The sequence below is a fragment of the Macaca nemestrina genome, chromosome 17 (assembly GCF_043159975.1).
Source record: "Macaca nemestrina isolate mMacNem1 chromosome 17, mMacNem.hap1, whole genome shotgun sequence".
NCBI lineage: Eukaryota > Metazoa > Chordata > Mammalia > Primates > Cercopithecidae > Macaca > Macaca nemestrina.
In genome coordinates this window covers 69,817,697-69,833,222 of record NC_092141.1, presented here as the reverse complement: position 1 = coordinate 69,833,222, position 15,526 = coordinate 69,817,697, and the positions used below count along the sequence as shown (strand labels likewise).

General features: G+C 48.5%; 1 long non-coding RNA gene across 1 annotated transcript in view; it reads left to right on the top strand.

The window, feature by feature from the left end:
• Positions 1-15,526, top strand: part of LOC105468320 (uncharacterized) — a 26,994-nt gene extending 11,468 nt beyond the window's left edge. Inside the window, exons 3-4 of the long non-coding RNA XR_011615918.1 lie at positions 7,789-7,909; positions 15,398-15,526. This is a non-coding gene — a long non-coding RNA (uncharacterized lncRNA). The remainder of the gene's footprint in view (positions 1-7,788; positions 7,910-15,397) is intronic.

Sequence of the window (15,526 nt, the reverse complement as noted above, 5' to 3'; positions counted from 1 at the left end):
TCATGGTTGCAGAATGGCTGCCACAGCTCCAAGCATCACATCCTCACCCAACCACATTATGGTAGGAAGATGACAGTAGGACTTTTTGACATAATCAGAAAGAAAAATCTCATTGGTTAAAATTAGGTTACATGCCCTCTCCCAAACCAATCAATAGCTAAAAGAAAATGACATGATTACACTTAGATCCGACCAATTGCAGTTTATCTTGCTGAAGCTGCAGGAGAGGGCCTCTTTCCCTAATGTTTCATCTAAACAAACTCAAAGGAGAAAGGGAGATTGGCTTGTGGATGAAAAACAAACAGTGACATCCTTGGGTATTATTCCTACTTTACAACTAAGGAAACAGATTTAAGAGTTTTCAGGTAAATTGCTGAAGGTCATCCAGCTGCAGATTGGTAGAGCTAGGATTCAAGTCCGAGTTCGTCTGGCTGCAAAGCCCTTTCTACTCCACTGTCAGGGTCTTTGGGCAGATTTACAGAGCTAAGTGCCAGAGTACAGCTAGAACTGGAAACTCCAGTGGGAGCTTCACCCTCACCCCAGGCGCCTGGGCACTCCCTTTACACATACAATGCCATTGAACAGTTCCCATCTTCCTTCCTCCCTTTGAATATTTCCAGTGCCTCTGGAATAGCCACGCTGCCACAATTTATGGTGCATCACTGGAGGAGCTCCCATTGTGTAATGTATTCTAGCCTGAGAAGCCTCCAGTCAGGGCTTCAGGGTCTTCAAAATGATTTAGACTCCTGCCTCTCCCTCACCATAAATCCAGAAGCCTGTACATCACATTTCCTGCAATAAGGGTACGTGTACCTGAGCCTGATAAATAGATACTCCCCCATCTACCCACCCCAGCCCTCTGCCTGCTCTTCTCCAGAAGAAACAGCCTCAGCTCTTTCAACTCTGCATATTTTACCCTCTTCTTATCACCTTTCTGGCTCCCAGAGAAGCATCCCAGGGATGCTTGCTTCTGTCCTGATGATCAGGTATTGCAGGCTTGTTCGTCTTGCTGACGTGTGTCAACTTCAGGCCCATGAGGTCAATTTGATAGCCAGAAAACATCCTTGCGGGTGGCTCCCACTTGACCTCCCTTCTCACCCTCCAGTGGGCCTGGGAGTTCACCGGTGTTTCACACAGGACTGTCACAGGAACTGTGAAATGGGTTCCTACTCCTTTGCAGGTGGCGTCTTCCAAGTGGAAAACACACACACACAAACATACCCAGGAAGGCTCGTAGTGACCACTCAAATCTCCTTCCACCACTCAGCCCCACTCCACCTGGCTGGAGGTGCCCTCCTAGACTGGCCAGAGGGCTGCAGCAGTCACCACCAGGCCAGCCAGCAACTGTCCTTTCCCTGTCGTGGAAGAAACGTGTTCCTGAGCATTGAGTTTCGGAAGCTCAAGGAGAACTCAAGGCTGACAACGCATGCAGGCTGGGACTTGGAAATGATGTAATGGTCAAAGAACTATAGAACATAGAAGATGAAACCAGAGGGGAAAATGTTCAAGATCATCTAGGCTGTTGATTTTCAAACTACTTTTTAGCAGCAAAACTTTGTCTTCCAAATGAGATGTTTACATAGAATTCTAAGATATCAAATACAAATGAGGTCACTCTAATAAAGAGGAGGTGGTGAACTCGGGGTATACCTTGACCTTCAGCAAATCCTCGGGCTCTGTGGAACATGGTTACAAAATCATTACTGTCGTCATTTCTTTAATTTGAACAATGGGGAAATTGAGGCTCACAGAAGGGAAGTGATTTGTATGCAAAATGGGGAAATCTAAGATGTTGTAAACTGTTTGCCATAACCAGAGGCCAAGAGTAGGCAAAGGTCTCCAAAGCTAGAGTTTGGGAGAAAGAGAAAGGGGCGGGTCACAGGGAACCAGGGCTGGGAGCTCTGAAGCAGAGAACCCTGTGGCTGGCTACCTTGGACAGAGCTTCAGTGGAAGGCTCTGGGGCCTGGATAAAAGGCCCTCCGCTCCAGAGGAGAGGCCAGGCTCTCATTGTTTTTCTCCCACACCAGGCCTTGGGGAAGTATTTCAGGGAGATCTTTCACCAGACTCAATGCCTGTCAGCCATTTAACACACTGAATAAAATGCCAATCCCTCAACGACAACAGTTCCAGAGTGAAAAGTGGATTGAAGCTGATCCAAGACTACCTTGGAACTTTAATTCTTGTGCCACTGTTGGCCCCAGCAAAGGCCCTAACTTGTTTGCAGAGACAGAACAGGGGACACTCATATTCCAGACGGAGCAGGACAGAGGTTTGGGAATTGAGGAAAGGAAGGAATCCCTTCCCTGACTTCCTCCCCGGAGCCTAACAAGACCTTGAGTTGCAGGGCTTCTGTTTTATGCAAATGTGGAAGGGAAAGAACTAAGCAGAAACCTCCTAGGGCAAAATATAAAATGTGATGCCTTCAAGCCTTGGTTCTCCAGTGATCCCCAGAGCAGCAGCATCAGCACCTGCTGGAAAGTTGTTAGAAATGCCAATTCCAGGGCCCTACCCCAGACCTGCTGATGTAGACCTTCATCTCAGCACCTCACTTCTTGGGCTACTGCAGCAGCAATTGGGCTAAGGAGACTCAAGTGTGATGGGACCATTTGAGGTCAGGTTCTAAAGAGAACAGAAACCTCCTGAAGATGACCCATAGGACGCTGCTGTTAGAATAAGAAGCCTGTTTCGGCTGGGTGCGGTGGCTCACGCCTGTAATCCCAGCACTTTGGAAGGCCAAGGCAGGCGAATTACCTGAGGTCAGGAGTTCAAGACCAGCCTGACCAACATGGAGAAACCCCATCTCTACTAAAAATACAAAATTTGCCAGGCATGGTGGCGCATGCCTGTAATCCCAGCTACTCGGGAGGCTGCTCGGGAGAATCACTTGAACTTGGGAGGTGGAGGTTGTGATGAGCCGAGATCGTGCCATTGCACTCCAGCCTGGGCAATAAGAGCAAAACTCCTTCTCAAAAAAAAAAAAAAGAAAAAAAAAAAGAAACCTGAAGAAACCTGTTTCAAAAATAACAAGAGTTGGTCAGGATGGAGAAATCAGAACCCATACATGTTGCTGGTGAGAATGTAAAATGGTGCTCTCACTGGGGAGCAGTTTGGTGGTTCCTTAAAATGCTAAACATAGAATTATCATTTGATCCAGCCATTCCACTCGTAGGTATGTACCCAAAGGAATCGAAAGCAGGAACCCAAGGCCAGGCCCGGTGGCTCACGCCTGTAATCCCAATACTTTGGGAGACCGAGGCAGGTGGATCACCTGAGGTCAGAAGTTCGAGACCAGCCTGACCAACATGGTGAAGCCCCATCTCTACTAAAAATATCAAAATTAGCCAGGCATATAGCCAGGTGTAGTGGCATATGCCCATAATCCCAGCTACTTGGGAGGCTGAGGCAGGAGAATTGCTTGAAGCTGGGAAGCAGAGGTTGCTGTCAGCTGAGATCATGCCACTGCACTCCAGCCTTGGTGACAAGAGCAAGACTCTGTCTCAAAAAAAAAAAAAAAAAAAAAAAAGAAAAGGAAAGAAAGAAAGTAGGGACTCAAACAAGATACTTGTACACAAATATTCACTGCAGCATTATTCACGATAGTCAAAAGATGGAAACTACCCAGTGTTATCAGTAAATGAATGGATAAACAAAGTATATACAGACAATGGAATATTATTCAGCCATAAAAAGGAATGATGTTCTGACACACGCTACAACATGGATGAACCTCGACATTATGCTAAGTGAAAGAAGTCAGACATAGAGGGACAAATATTTCACTTATATGAGGTACCTAGAATGGGCAAATTTGTAGAGACAGAAACGTTGATTGGAGGTTACTAGGGGTTGGGTGGTGTGGGGGATGTGGAAATATTGCTTAATGGGTTCAGAGTTTCTGTTTGGGGTAATGAAAAAGTTTCAGAAATAAATAGTGGTGATGATTGCACAACATCATGAATGTGATTGATGCCCTTAAATTATCCCCTTAAAAATGATTAAAATGGGCCATGTGCGGTGGCTCACGCCTGTAATCCCAGCACTTTGGGAGCCCGAGGTAGGAGGATCGCTTGAGGTCAGGGTTCGAGACCAGTCTGACCAACATGGTGAAACCCCACCTCTACTAAAAATACAAAAATTAGCTGGGTGTGGTGGCACACGCCTGTATTGCCAGCTACTCGGGAGGCTGAGGCGGGAGAATTGCTTAATCCAGGAGGCAGAGGTTGTGTTGAGCCAAAATCGCGCCACTGCACTCCAGCCTGGGCAGCAGAGTGGGACTCAGTCTCAAAAACAAAACAAAAACCAAAAACAAACAACAAAAAAAATAATTAAAAAGGTAAATGGTAAATTTTGTGTCTATTTTCCCACACAAATTCTCCTGGTGGAAGATTAAGGCAGGGTCAACTTACAGGTGGTTGTGAAGTGAGAACAGGAGTCAGGGAGGAGACCCCTGTGAAGCCAGGCAAAAGCTGAGGTTCAACTGGGAAGGGTAAGGGACAGTGATGGGGCCAGGCAGGCGTGAGGGACAGAGAAGGGGAGAAGGTGTAAGTTCAGGGCCATCAGTAAGTCTATCTCAGAGTGGAAGACATTGGAATACAGTCAAGGGATTAGACAGAAGAAGACAGCTCAGGCTGCTGATTTTGCTACTGCACTCCAGCCTGGGATGGTTCTGGGTTTGAAGGATTTGGGGAAAACAGACTGCAATCCTAACTAAGCTAGTCTCAAAGCTTTAGCGTCCCAGGCTGGCCACACTACTGGCCTGGGCAGGGCCACAGCAATGCTCAGTGGCTATTTCAGGCCACCAGGACACATCTAAAGTTACTGTGCCTCTCTGAACCTCTCAGGTGTCTCCTGCATCTCCTGATGTCTGAGCTACAGCCCTGGAGAGGCCTGAACCCCTTACCTCTGTTGCTTGACCTGAGGGGAAACCAGGTCCCTAGGTGATCCAGGACAGCCAGAAGAAGAGCAGAGTGCATGTGAGTCCCAGGGAGCATGTGGACACACCCAGCTGAGCACTGGCTTGACTTACTCTGAACTTCACCCGAGATCGCATGGATAGTCAATGAAGGATAACCAAGGCCTCCTGGCTGGATTCACCAAGCACCTACACAGGTGCTCAGAGGCCCTTTCTCTGTATTCTAGAAAAGCAAGTCCCTTCCTTTTGTGGGCTTAATTTCCTCCTGTATAAAATGAGGAGCTGAGGCCAGGTGCAGTGGCTCATGCCTGTAATCCCAGCACTTTGAGAGGCTGTGGCAGGAGGATCGTTTGAGCCCAGGAATTTGAGACCAGCCTGGGAAACATAGTAAGACCCTGTCTCTACAAAAATAATAATAATAATAAAATAGCTGGGTGTGGTGGCATGTACCTATAGTCCCAGCTACTTGGGAGGCTGAGGTTGGAGGATCACTTGGGCCCAGGAGGTCGAGGCTGCAGTGAGCTGTGATCGCACCATCACTGCACTCCAGCCTGTACAACAGAGTGAGACCCTGTCTCAAAAAAAAAAAAAAAAAAAAGTAACTGGACTGGGGATCTCCCAGGTCCCTTCTGGCTCTGACCTTCTAGGGCTTTTAGAAGAGGGTCATGACTTATGGGGAGGTAAGGATAGGGAGGCCTGAGTAAGAATGGGAGGGGGAGGAATAAACTGAAACTAAAGGTGACAGGTGGCCCCTGGGTGAAGGGATTACCCAAGACCCTTCCATTAGCGTCACGTAATGATTCCATGAGTTAATCTGTAAATGCTGTGTGCAGCCTGGCACATAGTAAGCTCTCAATCAGTTTTAGTAGCGATTATTATTGTGATTATCAGCAGCCTAGATTCATAAACGTTCTGCTTACTTAATCGCCGGTACCCACAAATCTTCAAATGACCACATCATTGAATCAGGAATTGCTGAGTCATTGAATCTGAACACTGCTGGACCATCAAAAGTGAGTCTCTCCAAGTCACAGCATGGACCCATCGCTGAGTCGGCACAAAGTGCCCTGCCGAGCCATGCCTCTATCCATGTTGCCCTTGCTGCTTTTGGTGTCCTTCTAGATCTTTCCACAAGGCAAATTCCGCTTGAAGGTCCAATCCATGGATGCACTGTGTGGACATGACTTCATGTGACTCTCCCACCTCCATGAATAGTTGTTGCTATATGGTACTAATAAGGAAACTGAGGTCCTCAGAAGTCACACAGCCTGGCGCTTCACGCGAAGGTCCATGGGTGGCTGGTGTTTCACTTTAAGGCCCATGGGTGGCTTTCTAGCTTCCAGAATGAGCTGAGCTAACCTTTCCCTCGGTGCTGCCCAGTTATTTTACCTTCATGTGCAGCACACACCACAGCATGCTGTAATTTCTCTGGGTGCCTGTTTCCCCAGCCCCCTCAACTAGGAGTGCCATACAGGCTGACGAGGGTCATGTCTGACCTTCCTCCTGTCCTCCACAAGTGCCAGGCTCATCGGGGTGCCAAACAGGTGCTGTGAATAGGATCAGATATCTGTAGAAGGGTCTGGACTACTGGCCAGGTAGCATGGGTACAAACCTCGTGAGGGAAACGACATCCTGGGGTTTTGAGTCTCCATCTTCCTTTGGGTACCCAGCCCACCCCGAAACTGGAGGTGGTCCGCATTCCCCACTCTCTCAGTGGCCCTGCTGGAATCATGTGCTGGCCCACCTTTTCCTGCCTTAGCACGGTCTACCATGATGATTTCCGTGGTGGGTGCTGAACCCATTGGAAAGCAGGTAAAAGCTCAGGCCCTCTTCCCAGAAAAAAATTCTAAACCTGGCCATATGAGATTTTTTTCACACCCATAAAGTTTTGCATATAATATCAATGGATTTTCTTTTCTAGAGATAGGGTCTCGCTCTGTTGCCCAGGCTGGAGTGCAGTAGCATAATCTTGGCTCACTGGAGCCTCAAATTCCTGGGCTCAATTGATCCTCCTGCCTCAGCCTCTCAAGTAGCTGGGACTACAGGCTCAGGCCACCATGCCTGGCTAATTTTTTTAAAAATTTTTTGTAGAGATGCGGGTCTCACTATGTTGTCCAGGCTGGTCTTGAACTCTTGAACTCTTAGCCTCAAGCAATCCTCCCACCTTTGTCTGCCAAAGTGCTGAGGTTACAGGTGTGAGCCACTGCACCCGGCCCAATATCAATGGATTTTAAAGTTCATCAATGGAGTCCCTAAATTGCACCCCAAATTAGAGAAAAGCCCAGGAAGCTTGGGAAGCAACTAGTATAAATAACAGAGATAGGGCACTGAGCTCTCTGGGTGGAAATAGGGGTCACAGTGAACTTCAGAGGGGAGCCCAAATCATCCCTCCCTAAACCTCCTTGGGCCATCCTCACATCTCCCCCACCTCTTCCTTGGCCCACCTTCTCTGAGAAAGCCTCTGCTCTCCCCAGTATGGCTATACCACAGAGGTTTGTCTAATGTGTGAGTTGTTTTGTATTTGCTTCATTAGAAAGCCTTTTAAAATGCATTTTCAGGTCTGTGTTCAGTACAGTGTGTCTCGAAATAAAAATTTTCAGGCAAATCACCTTAAGAAGTTTGGCTGTTTTTATTCCTTCCCACCTAGCATTGTCAGTACAAACCATGGGAGAATGTCATAAACCACAAAGCAAATGTGGGGCATCCGAGGGCCCTGACCTGCCTGATTATCTCCCCCACTACATCTAACTGGTGGGGACCCGTGGCTATCACCTGTACAGCTAGACCAGAAGATAGACTGTGAGATATCAGTAGCCCCTTCCCACACTCAGACCCAGGTTGACCTTGACTACAGTTATAAAACTATCCCTTCACAGGGGTTCTCGTCTCAGTTTTACAGAAGACGAAAAAGGCTCGGGGAGATGACAGAGACTCAGTAGGTCCCTGGCAAGGCCTGGTCATCTGGCAAGGTGAAGAGGACCTCAGAAACCACTGCAGGTGTGTGTTTTTCTGCTGGTTAAACATTCCAAGAGAAAAGGAGACACTCAGAGATTGTAGACAGGACCTAGAATTGGCCTGAAGTTTTCTAGACACTGTAATTCAATCAGCTCAAAAAGGCCCGGACGGGGCCGGGGACAAATGTGGGGACAGGGCTGGCAGCTGGGCTCCAGACCAAGTGTCCGAGTGCAGGGCTATTGACTCTGAGTCATGACATTTGACTCCAGTCCCACAAGAGGGGTGATGTGTCTGACAGAGGAGCAGCAGGAAAACAGCTGAGTCTTCCACTCCAACTCAGGCGTCTGAGGTCTCTGTGCAGTTTCTGCAGGAACGATTCCTTTCAGACGTGAGACAGAGGCCGGGCGCGGTGGCTCACGCCTGTAATCCCAGCACTTTGGGAGGCCGAGGCGGGCGGATCACAAGGTCAGGAGATCGAGACCACGGTGAAACCCCGTCTCTCCTAAAAATACAAAAAATTAGCCGGGCGCGGTTGTGGGCGCCTGTAGTCCCAGCTACTCGGGAGGCTGAGGCAGGAGAATGGCGGGAACCCGGGAGGCGGAGCTTACAGTGAGCCGAGATCGTGCCACTGCACTCCAGCCTGGGCGACAGAGCGAGACTCCATCTCAAAAAAAAAAAAAAAAAAAAAAAAAAGAAGTGAGACAGAGGGCAGCGCGAATTTCTCCTCTGAGCACAGGGGCCTGACATCCTCAGAAGACCACCTGTGTCCTCAGATCAGATGTGACCCTGCTTCCCATCTGCTTTTCTGTGCCCATCCGACTCTTCCTCTGCCTTGATGGTACCTGCACAGACTCAGGGGCATCTTGAGTCAGATGTGCTTCTCCCTGGATAGGTGATCATCTCAGTCCCACCACAGAGGCAGGTAATGAAGGGGCACAAACCTATGCCTTGCAGATAGTGGGCATTCAATAAGCTTTTGCTGACTTAGAAATTTGGTGGGGGGCGGAAATCATGAGGGCGATGTAGAATCTGGAAGAGCAAGTCTGTTGGGGGAAAATGCATTGAAATCTACTGGCTCCAAAGGAAAACGGTTCTGTCCTAGACAGAGGAGGCTTTATTGGGAAGCTAATAAGCTTATGCTTAAGGCCCACTACTGCAGAGTTTACGAGCCCCTTCCTAGGCCCCGTATCTAATCTGGCATCCATAATTTTGTATTATTTTTCTTATACCAAGCACCCAAAATTGTGTAAGCTTCAGGTTTCACAAAACCTGGATCTGTCCCTGGTCCTGACACTCTCTAGCTTTGCAAACACTGAGCCCCTCAACCCACTTGAGGGTAGAATCCCAGAATTAGATGGGCTCTCAAAAGAGTATCTGGTTTATCCTTCAAGCAGGTATTAAAGATCCATCAACTCCCAGGAACTCTTTTTTTTAGGGATCTGCAAGGATAGATATCCAGGGGTTGGGTAATTTATAAACAATAGAAGTTTATTTGGTTCACCGCTCTGGAATCTGGGAAGTCTGAGATTAGGGGACTCCATTTAGTGAGGGCCTTTTGGCTGCATTATAACAGGTGGAGGATGGCCCGGCGCAGTGGCTCACGCCTGTAATCCCAGCACTTTGGTAGGCTGAGGTGGGCGGATCACTTGAGGTCAGGAGTTCGAGACCACCCTGGCCAACATGGTGAAACCTCATCTCTATTAAAAATACAAAAAATTAGTAGAGCATGGTGGTGGGTATCTGTAATCCCAGCTACTTGGGAGGCTGAGGCAGGAGAATTGCTTGAACCTGGGAGGTGAAGGTTGCAGTGTGCCAAGACTGTGCCACTGCACTCCAACCTAGGCAACAGAGCAAGACTCCATCTCACACATACACACACACACACACACACAGAGAGAGAGAGAGAAAGAGAGAGAGAGATAAGAGAAGACATTTCACCCGTGAAACCAGAACAAACAATTATACACAAAGGAATAATTTAAACGGGATTGTGGTGATGGTTACAAACCTCTGTAAATTTACTAAAAATCATTGAATTAGACACTTAAAATGAGTGAATTTTAGAGTATGTGAAGTGTACCTCCAATAAAACTCTTTTTTAAAAAAATCGGAAAAACAGTGCAAACTTCTGAAAATTCGATCACATAAATAAAATAGTTAATAGAGGATTTGGAAGATAAGGTCAAGGAAATCCTCCTGGAAGTGGAAAAAAATAAAGGTATGGAAACTCAGAGAGAAAATGAAAAGCAGAAGATCCATCCAGGAGGCCCAGCAAAAGAAACAGAGAGGAGAGGAAACGGAGGAGAGTCCATTATCAAAGAAATAATATAAAATTACTTCCTAAGAGTGAATGGCCTGCGTCTGCAGAGTTTACCAGCCCATTGCGCACCCAATACAATGAATGAAAAAAGGCCCACGCTAATTTCATAGTGATGTATACGAAGGTAAAATCTTAAAATTTAGGCCAGGCATAGTGGCTCATGCCTGTAATCCTAGCAGTTTGGGAGGCCAAGGCAGGCGGATCACTTGAGGTAGGGAGTTCAAGACCAGCTTGGCCAACATGGTGAAACCCCGTCTCTGTTAAAACTACAAAAATTAGCTGGCCATGGTGGCACATGCCTGTAATCCCAGCTACTTGGGAGGCTGAGGCACAAGAATTGCTTGAACTAGAGAGGCTGAAGTTGCAGTGAGCTGAGATAGCACCACTGGACTCTATAGCCTGGGTGACAGAGTGAGACTCCAACTCAAAAAAAAAAAAAAACTTAAAATTTTCCAGAGAGAAAAAAACAGATTATAAAAAAAGATCAAGACTAAGAATGGCATTGGACTTCTCACTGGCAACGTCTTATTCTAGAAGTCAGAAAATAGAGAAATGTATTCAAATCTCTCTCTTACAGTGTAAAAACAACAAAAGACAAACTTTAATTCTACAAAGCAAGTTTTTCATAAGATCAAAATATGTGCGTGTGGAGGGATGGGGGTTCTATGTTTATCTCTTCTCCACTCTCTCTCTCTTTTTGCGTCATCATCTCTGTGTCCTATTCTCCTTCCTTTCCGTCTGCCCTTCCCGTTCTATCTTTTCTGTGCTCTCTCTTTCTTTACTGGCCATCACATAGAAATGGAAAAATTTTTTCTAATTACTTCCTTCATTTGTTAAATCATTTTGTGTTCTCTGTTCTCCATTTTAAAAGCAAACAAGCGGAACACTTCATTTCTGCATTAAAAAATCTAAATTAAATTGCTTTTTTGTTTGTTCCCTCTGTGGCCTCTGATGCATCTCCCTGGGAAGCCCTGTCTCATCACCTTCCTCCAAGTGGGTGCAGTTCAGGTTTTGTGAGTGCCTTCAGTTGGGAACAAGAGGCTCCCCTACCTCTAAGCTCAAACTCATCCTGTACACTTAGAGACAATTCCAAACTGGTCCCTCCTAGTTTATTAGGCAAAAAGAGTTGAGATCTTTGGTCCTCAATAGGAAAAGCCCTTCTCATTCTAGATCCTTATATCCAGTGGGCCTTCCAAACTCCAACTCCTCACTAAAGCAGGTGTGTCACTTTAGGCCAGGCTTCCAGCAGGGGTTAGAGGCTGCTCTGTGTCCAGACTTGTGCAGAGGTGGATGCTGACGTCAGTGAGAGGTGAAGCCTGCTGGACCTCTGGGTGGAGTGGGGACTTGGAGAATTTTTGTGTCTAGCTAAAGGATTTTAAATGCACCAATCAGCACTCTGTGTCTAGCTAAAGATTTGTAAACGCACCAATCAGCACTCTGTAAAATGGACCAATCAGCACTCTGTAAAATGGACCAATCAGTGCTCTGTAAAATGGACCAATCAGAAGCATGTGGGCGGGGCCAAATAAGGGAATAAAAGCTGGCCACCTGAGCCAGTAGTGGCGAGCTGTTGGGGTTTTCTTCCGCGCAGTGTTGGTTTTGTTCTTTTGCTCTTCATAATAACAGTTGCTGCTGCTCACTCTTTGGGTTCACGCTACCTTGAAGAGCTGCAGCACTCATGGTGAAGGTCTGCGGCTTGACTCCTGAAGTCGGCGAGACCACAACATCGCATGAGTTGGCAAGACCACGAACCTACCATGAAGAACAAACGACTCCCTAGGCGCCAACTTTTAGAGCTGTAACCCTCCCTGGGAAGGTGTGTGGCTTCATTCCTGAAGTCAGCAAGAATCCCCCCAGAAGGAAGAAATTCTGGACACACCATCTTTAAGAACTGTAACACAGTGAGGGTCCGTGGCTTCATTCTTGAAGTTAGCAAGACCAAGAACCCAAGGGAAGGAACCAATTCCAGACACATCAGTAACCACAATCCATTCCTCAGCACGCGTTTGCAAGTGCTAACTATGTCCTTGGCTCTGCAGAGAAAACTGAGCTGTGGCTGTTCGTGGCCTCAAAAACTCAAGGTCTAGGGTAAGGAAGAAAGACAACTAAACAAATGATGACCTCCCAGTGTGACGGTGTGGTAGTAAAAGCATGCCCGAGGCATCAGGGCCACTCAAGGGAGGTAGGAATTTCTGCGTTTCTGGAGCACTGCAGGCTCCCAGAGCTTCCTGGGGATTGAGGCTTGGGGACATGTGGGACACTCAGATGGAGAAGGCCCAATCTAGGGGAGGGCAGGCTGGGCAGAGGGAGCAGCCGTGCCAAGGCATAAGAGGTGTGTAAGAACATTTCTGTGTGACTGGGGATGCGTGGCATAAAGATTGAGGGGTGGGCCGATAGCCTGACTTTCCCCTGAAGCTTCCCAAGCCCTTGTGACGTCTGTCACCCTGCCGGGGCACAGGCAGCAATGTCTGATTCAGCACAATTCAGGGGAGATCTGTGAGTGACAGCCCTGTCATTAGCAGGGCAGAGGGGCACTGTCCCCGGATAAGCTTTTGAATGTGACAGGCAGGCTGTCAGCTAGCAGACCCATTCACCCCCAGCCAGAATCTCACCTCTGCTGCCCCCATCTTGTCTCGGGAAGGAGGATCTCCCTCCCGCTGAATCACCCGGCGCTTCCTGGAGGCTGAGGCCAGTAGCAGCTCGCTCTTCAGTCGGGGGCTGGGCAGGCTCCGTCTTCAGGGCCGGGGTGTCTCCAGATTCTGGCTCCCCGTTGACGATGGTGAAGCCTGCAGCAGCATGGACTAACTGCTGTTCTGCCTAGCTGTGGGCACTCAGAGGGTCCTGAGCAGGGCTCACTGCTTATTCCATGTCTGTATCCCCCCATCCTCTCCCTCCCCAGCGCCTGGCGCAGGGCAGGGACTTCATCCGTGTTTGTTAAATAAATGTGCTAAGAAAGGGAAAATAAAAGCGAGAAAGATGGGGAGACAGAGAAGCGAGATTGATTTCTTAATGGGAGAAAAAGAGACCAGATATTGGGGCACTGACAGCACCAGATACACAGACATGACCCCGAGACCTGGAACCGCGGCACAATTGGCCACAGAGATGACAACAGCCCCAGATGACACCTGTGGGGCACTGGTTAAATGCCAGGCAGTGTTGCCATCTCTTTATAAGCGTGAACTTGAACTCTCACAACTCCATTTTGCAGTCCAGAAAACTGAGGCAAAATGTGGCTAAGTAACTTGCCCAAGGTTACACAGCTAATGCATGAACCCAGGCAGCCTGGCCTCAGAGCCTGCACTTCTAGCCGTGCAGTGTGACAGGTAATCATGGGTGTGGCAGGGAGCAGTCTTCATGGGATCCAGAGGAGATAGCAGCCCCAGGGGACAAGAGCACTGACCAGGAGGGAAGGGCCATCACTACTTTCTGGTGATCTGCTCAGTGCAGGCTCTGGACCTCTGGCCTTGGCACTGGCTTCCTGGAGACGATTCTGCACTCACTCACTGGCCGCTGCAGTGTGCTGGATGGAAGATTGCTGATGAGAAGGTGATGGTCTCGAGGAGGACTTCTTTGGCCTCCAGTGCCAACTGTGGGTCAAAGGAGCCCAGCCCAAAGCCTTTGACACCATCTGTTTTTGTTGCAGAAACAGCTGACCAGATGGTCAGCTTGCTTTGCCAGGTGCCCAGATCCCTGCCAGCACGGCTGGCTGAAAAGGTCAGCAGAGTAAAGATGTGTTCCCACAGCAGCTTTCAAGGGGTACCGAGAAGCCTTTCTCTGCAGAGCCCACCGTCTCTTCCCTGGCACGTCCTTCCCTCCCTAGCTCTCCTTGGGCTGACACCTCCTACCCCAGTGTCTGCTCCTGATCTAATAGTCACCACTATTTGAGTATTCCCATGTGCCAGGCCCTATACCAAGCCTATTGCATGCCTCTTCTCATTGAACCCTCACCACTGTATCCTATAAAGCAGGTATCATCTCTTCTCTCTATAGCCAGGGAAGGGAGCCTTGGGGCATTCCTTAACAAGCCCCTGGTCTCACAAATGCTAAATGGTGGAGCTTGGGTTCCAAACAGGAGGTGTTGGTGCCAAAGCCCAGCTCTTTAGCTGGGCCTGTGAAGACTGGCTTTGCTTTCTGAGCTTCACGCAGGGGTCTTGGGGTCTTCTTTCTTTTAGCATTGCCTTTTTCAGCCTGCCTACCTTCATCTTGGATGGGAAACTAAGAACAAGGGTGTTTCCAAGAGTGGAGCTGGCAGCCTCTGTCACAGGCGGATGGGAGCCCAAAGGTGTCATCTTCATCTAATGCTAAAATGCTTCACAGGGATTAAATACACTGCCTGCCGCAGGGGTTCCCGCGGCCACGTGGGGGCTGGGTGGCTTAAATTGGGGAGGTGCAAATGTGATGGGGGGGACCTTTGGTGAGGGATACACACCCAGGACGTGCAGGTAAAGGAAATCCAGACTGGATCCACCTATAGTGCCAAACACGCCCACGTCTAGTCTGGCTTGACTAGACTTGGACATGTTTAATCAAGCTGCCCTGATTTATTGCTGACTGCATTCTCCAGGCCACAGCGCCATCTGCAGGGCAGCCCTGGGGGACCAGCGGGGGCAGGTCCTGGGGCCTGTCCCAAGACCCTGTGATGGTCAGCATTAAGGTAAAGGTTGTGAGCTACAAAGCCGGCAGCGATTGCAGTCCTTTCAAACTTAGGGCAGTCGTACAGGCACCACCCCTTCTCAAAAACCAACCTCCTGAAACGATATGGGCAGATATTAGCATGCCCATTTTATAGACGAAGAAACTGGGCCTCAGAAAGCCACAGTCACCCCCCAAGGGTGGAGTCAGGCAGGATTCCAACTCAGGCTCTTTGACAAAAAACTCTGGGCTCTACATCTGCCTCTCCTGATGCAGAAGAAAGAGAAGAAGCATGGAGGGTAAAGGATGAAGCGAAAAGCCACTGGCTGGGTGGATTGAGAGCCAGGATTCGTGGCTTGGTTTTGTCGCACTGTCTCTGCTGCCAAGCCCTACTCACCCCCACCAGGAAGAGCAAACATTCCCAGACACAACATCCTCCTGGGTCTGTCATCAGGTTGACAGAGAGAAAATCGAGCTCCTTACAGGAGACTGTCAGGGTGGGCTGGGGTGGAGTTTTTAAATGTCTCAATGACTGGGAAGATAATTGAGGACATTATATTTTTTACTCTTTTCAGTGCCTGTCTCAGCAGCAAGCACTTGTCAGCCAGATCCTGGAGGCCGAAGGCTGACTACCCTGACAAAAAGAAGACACTCAAGTTGTCTAAATTCATCGATTTTTCTGAAATTTGAAATCTGCAATTTCC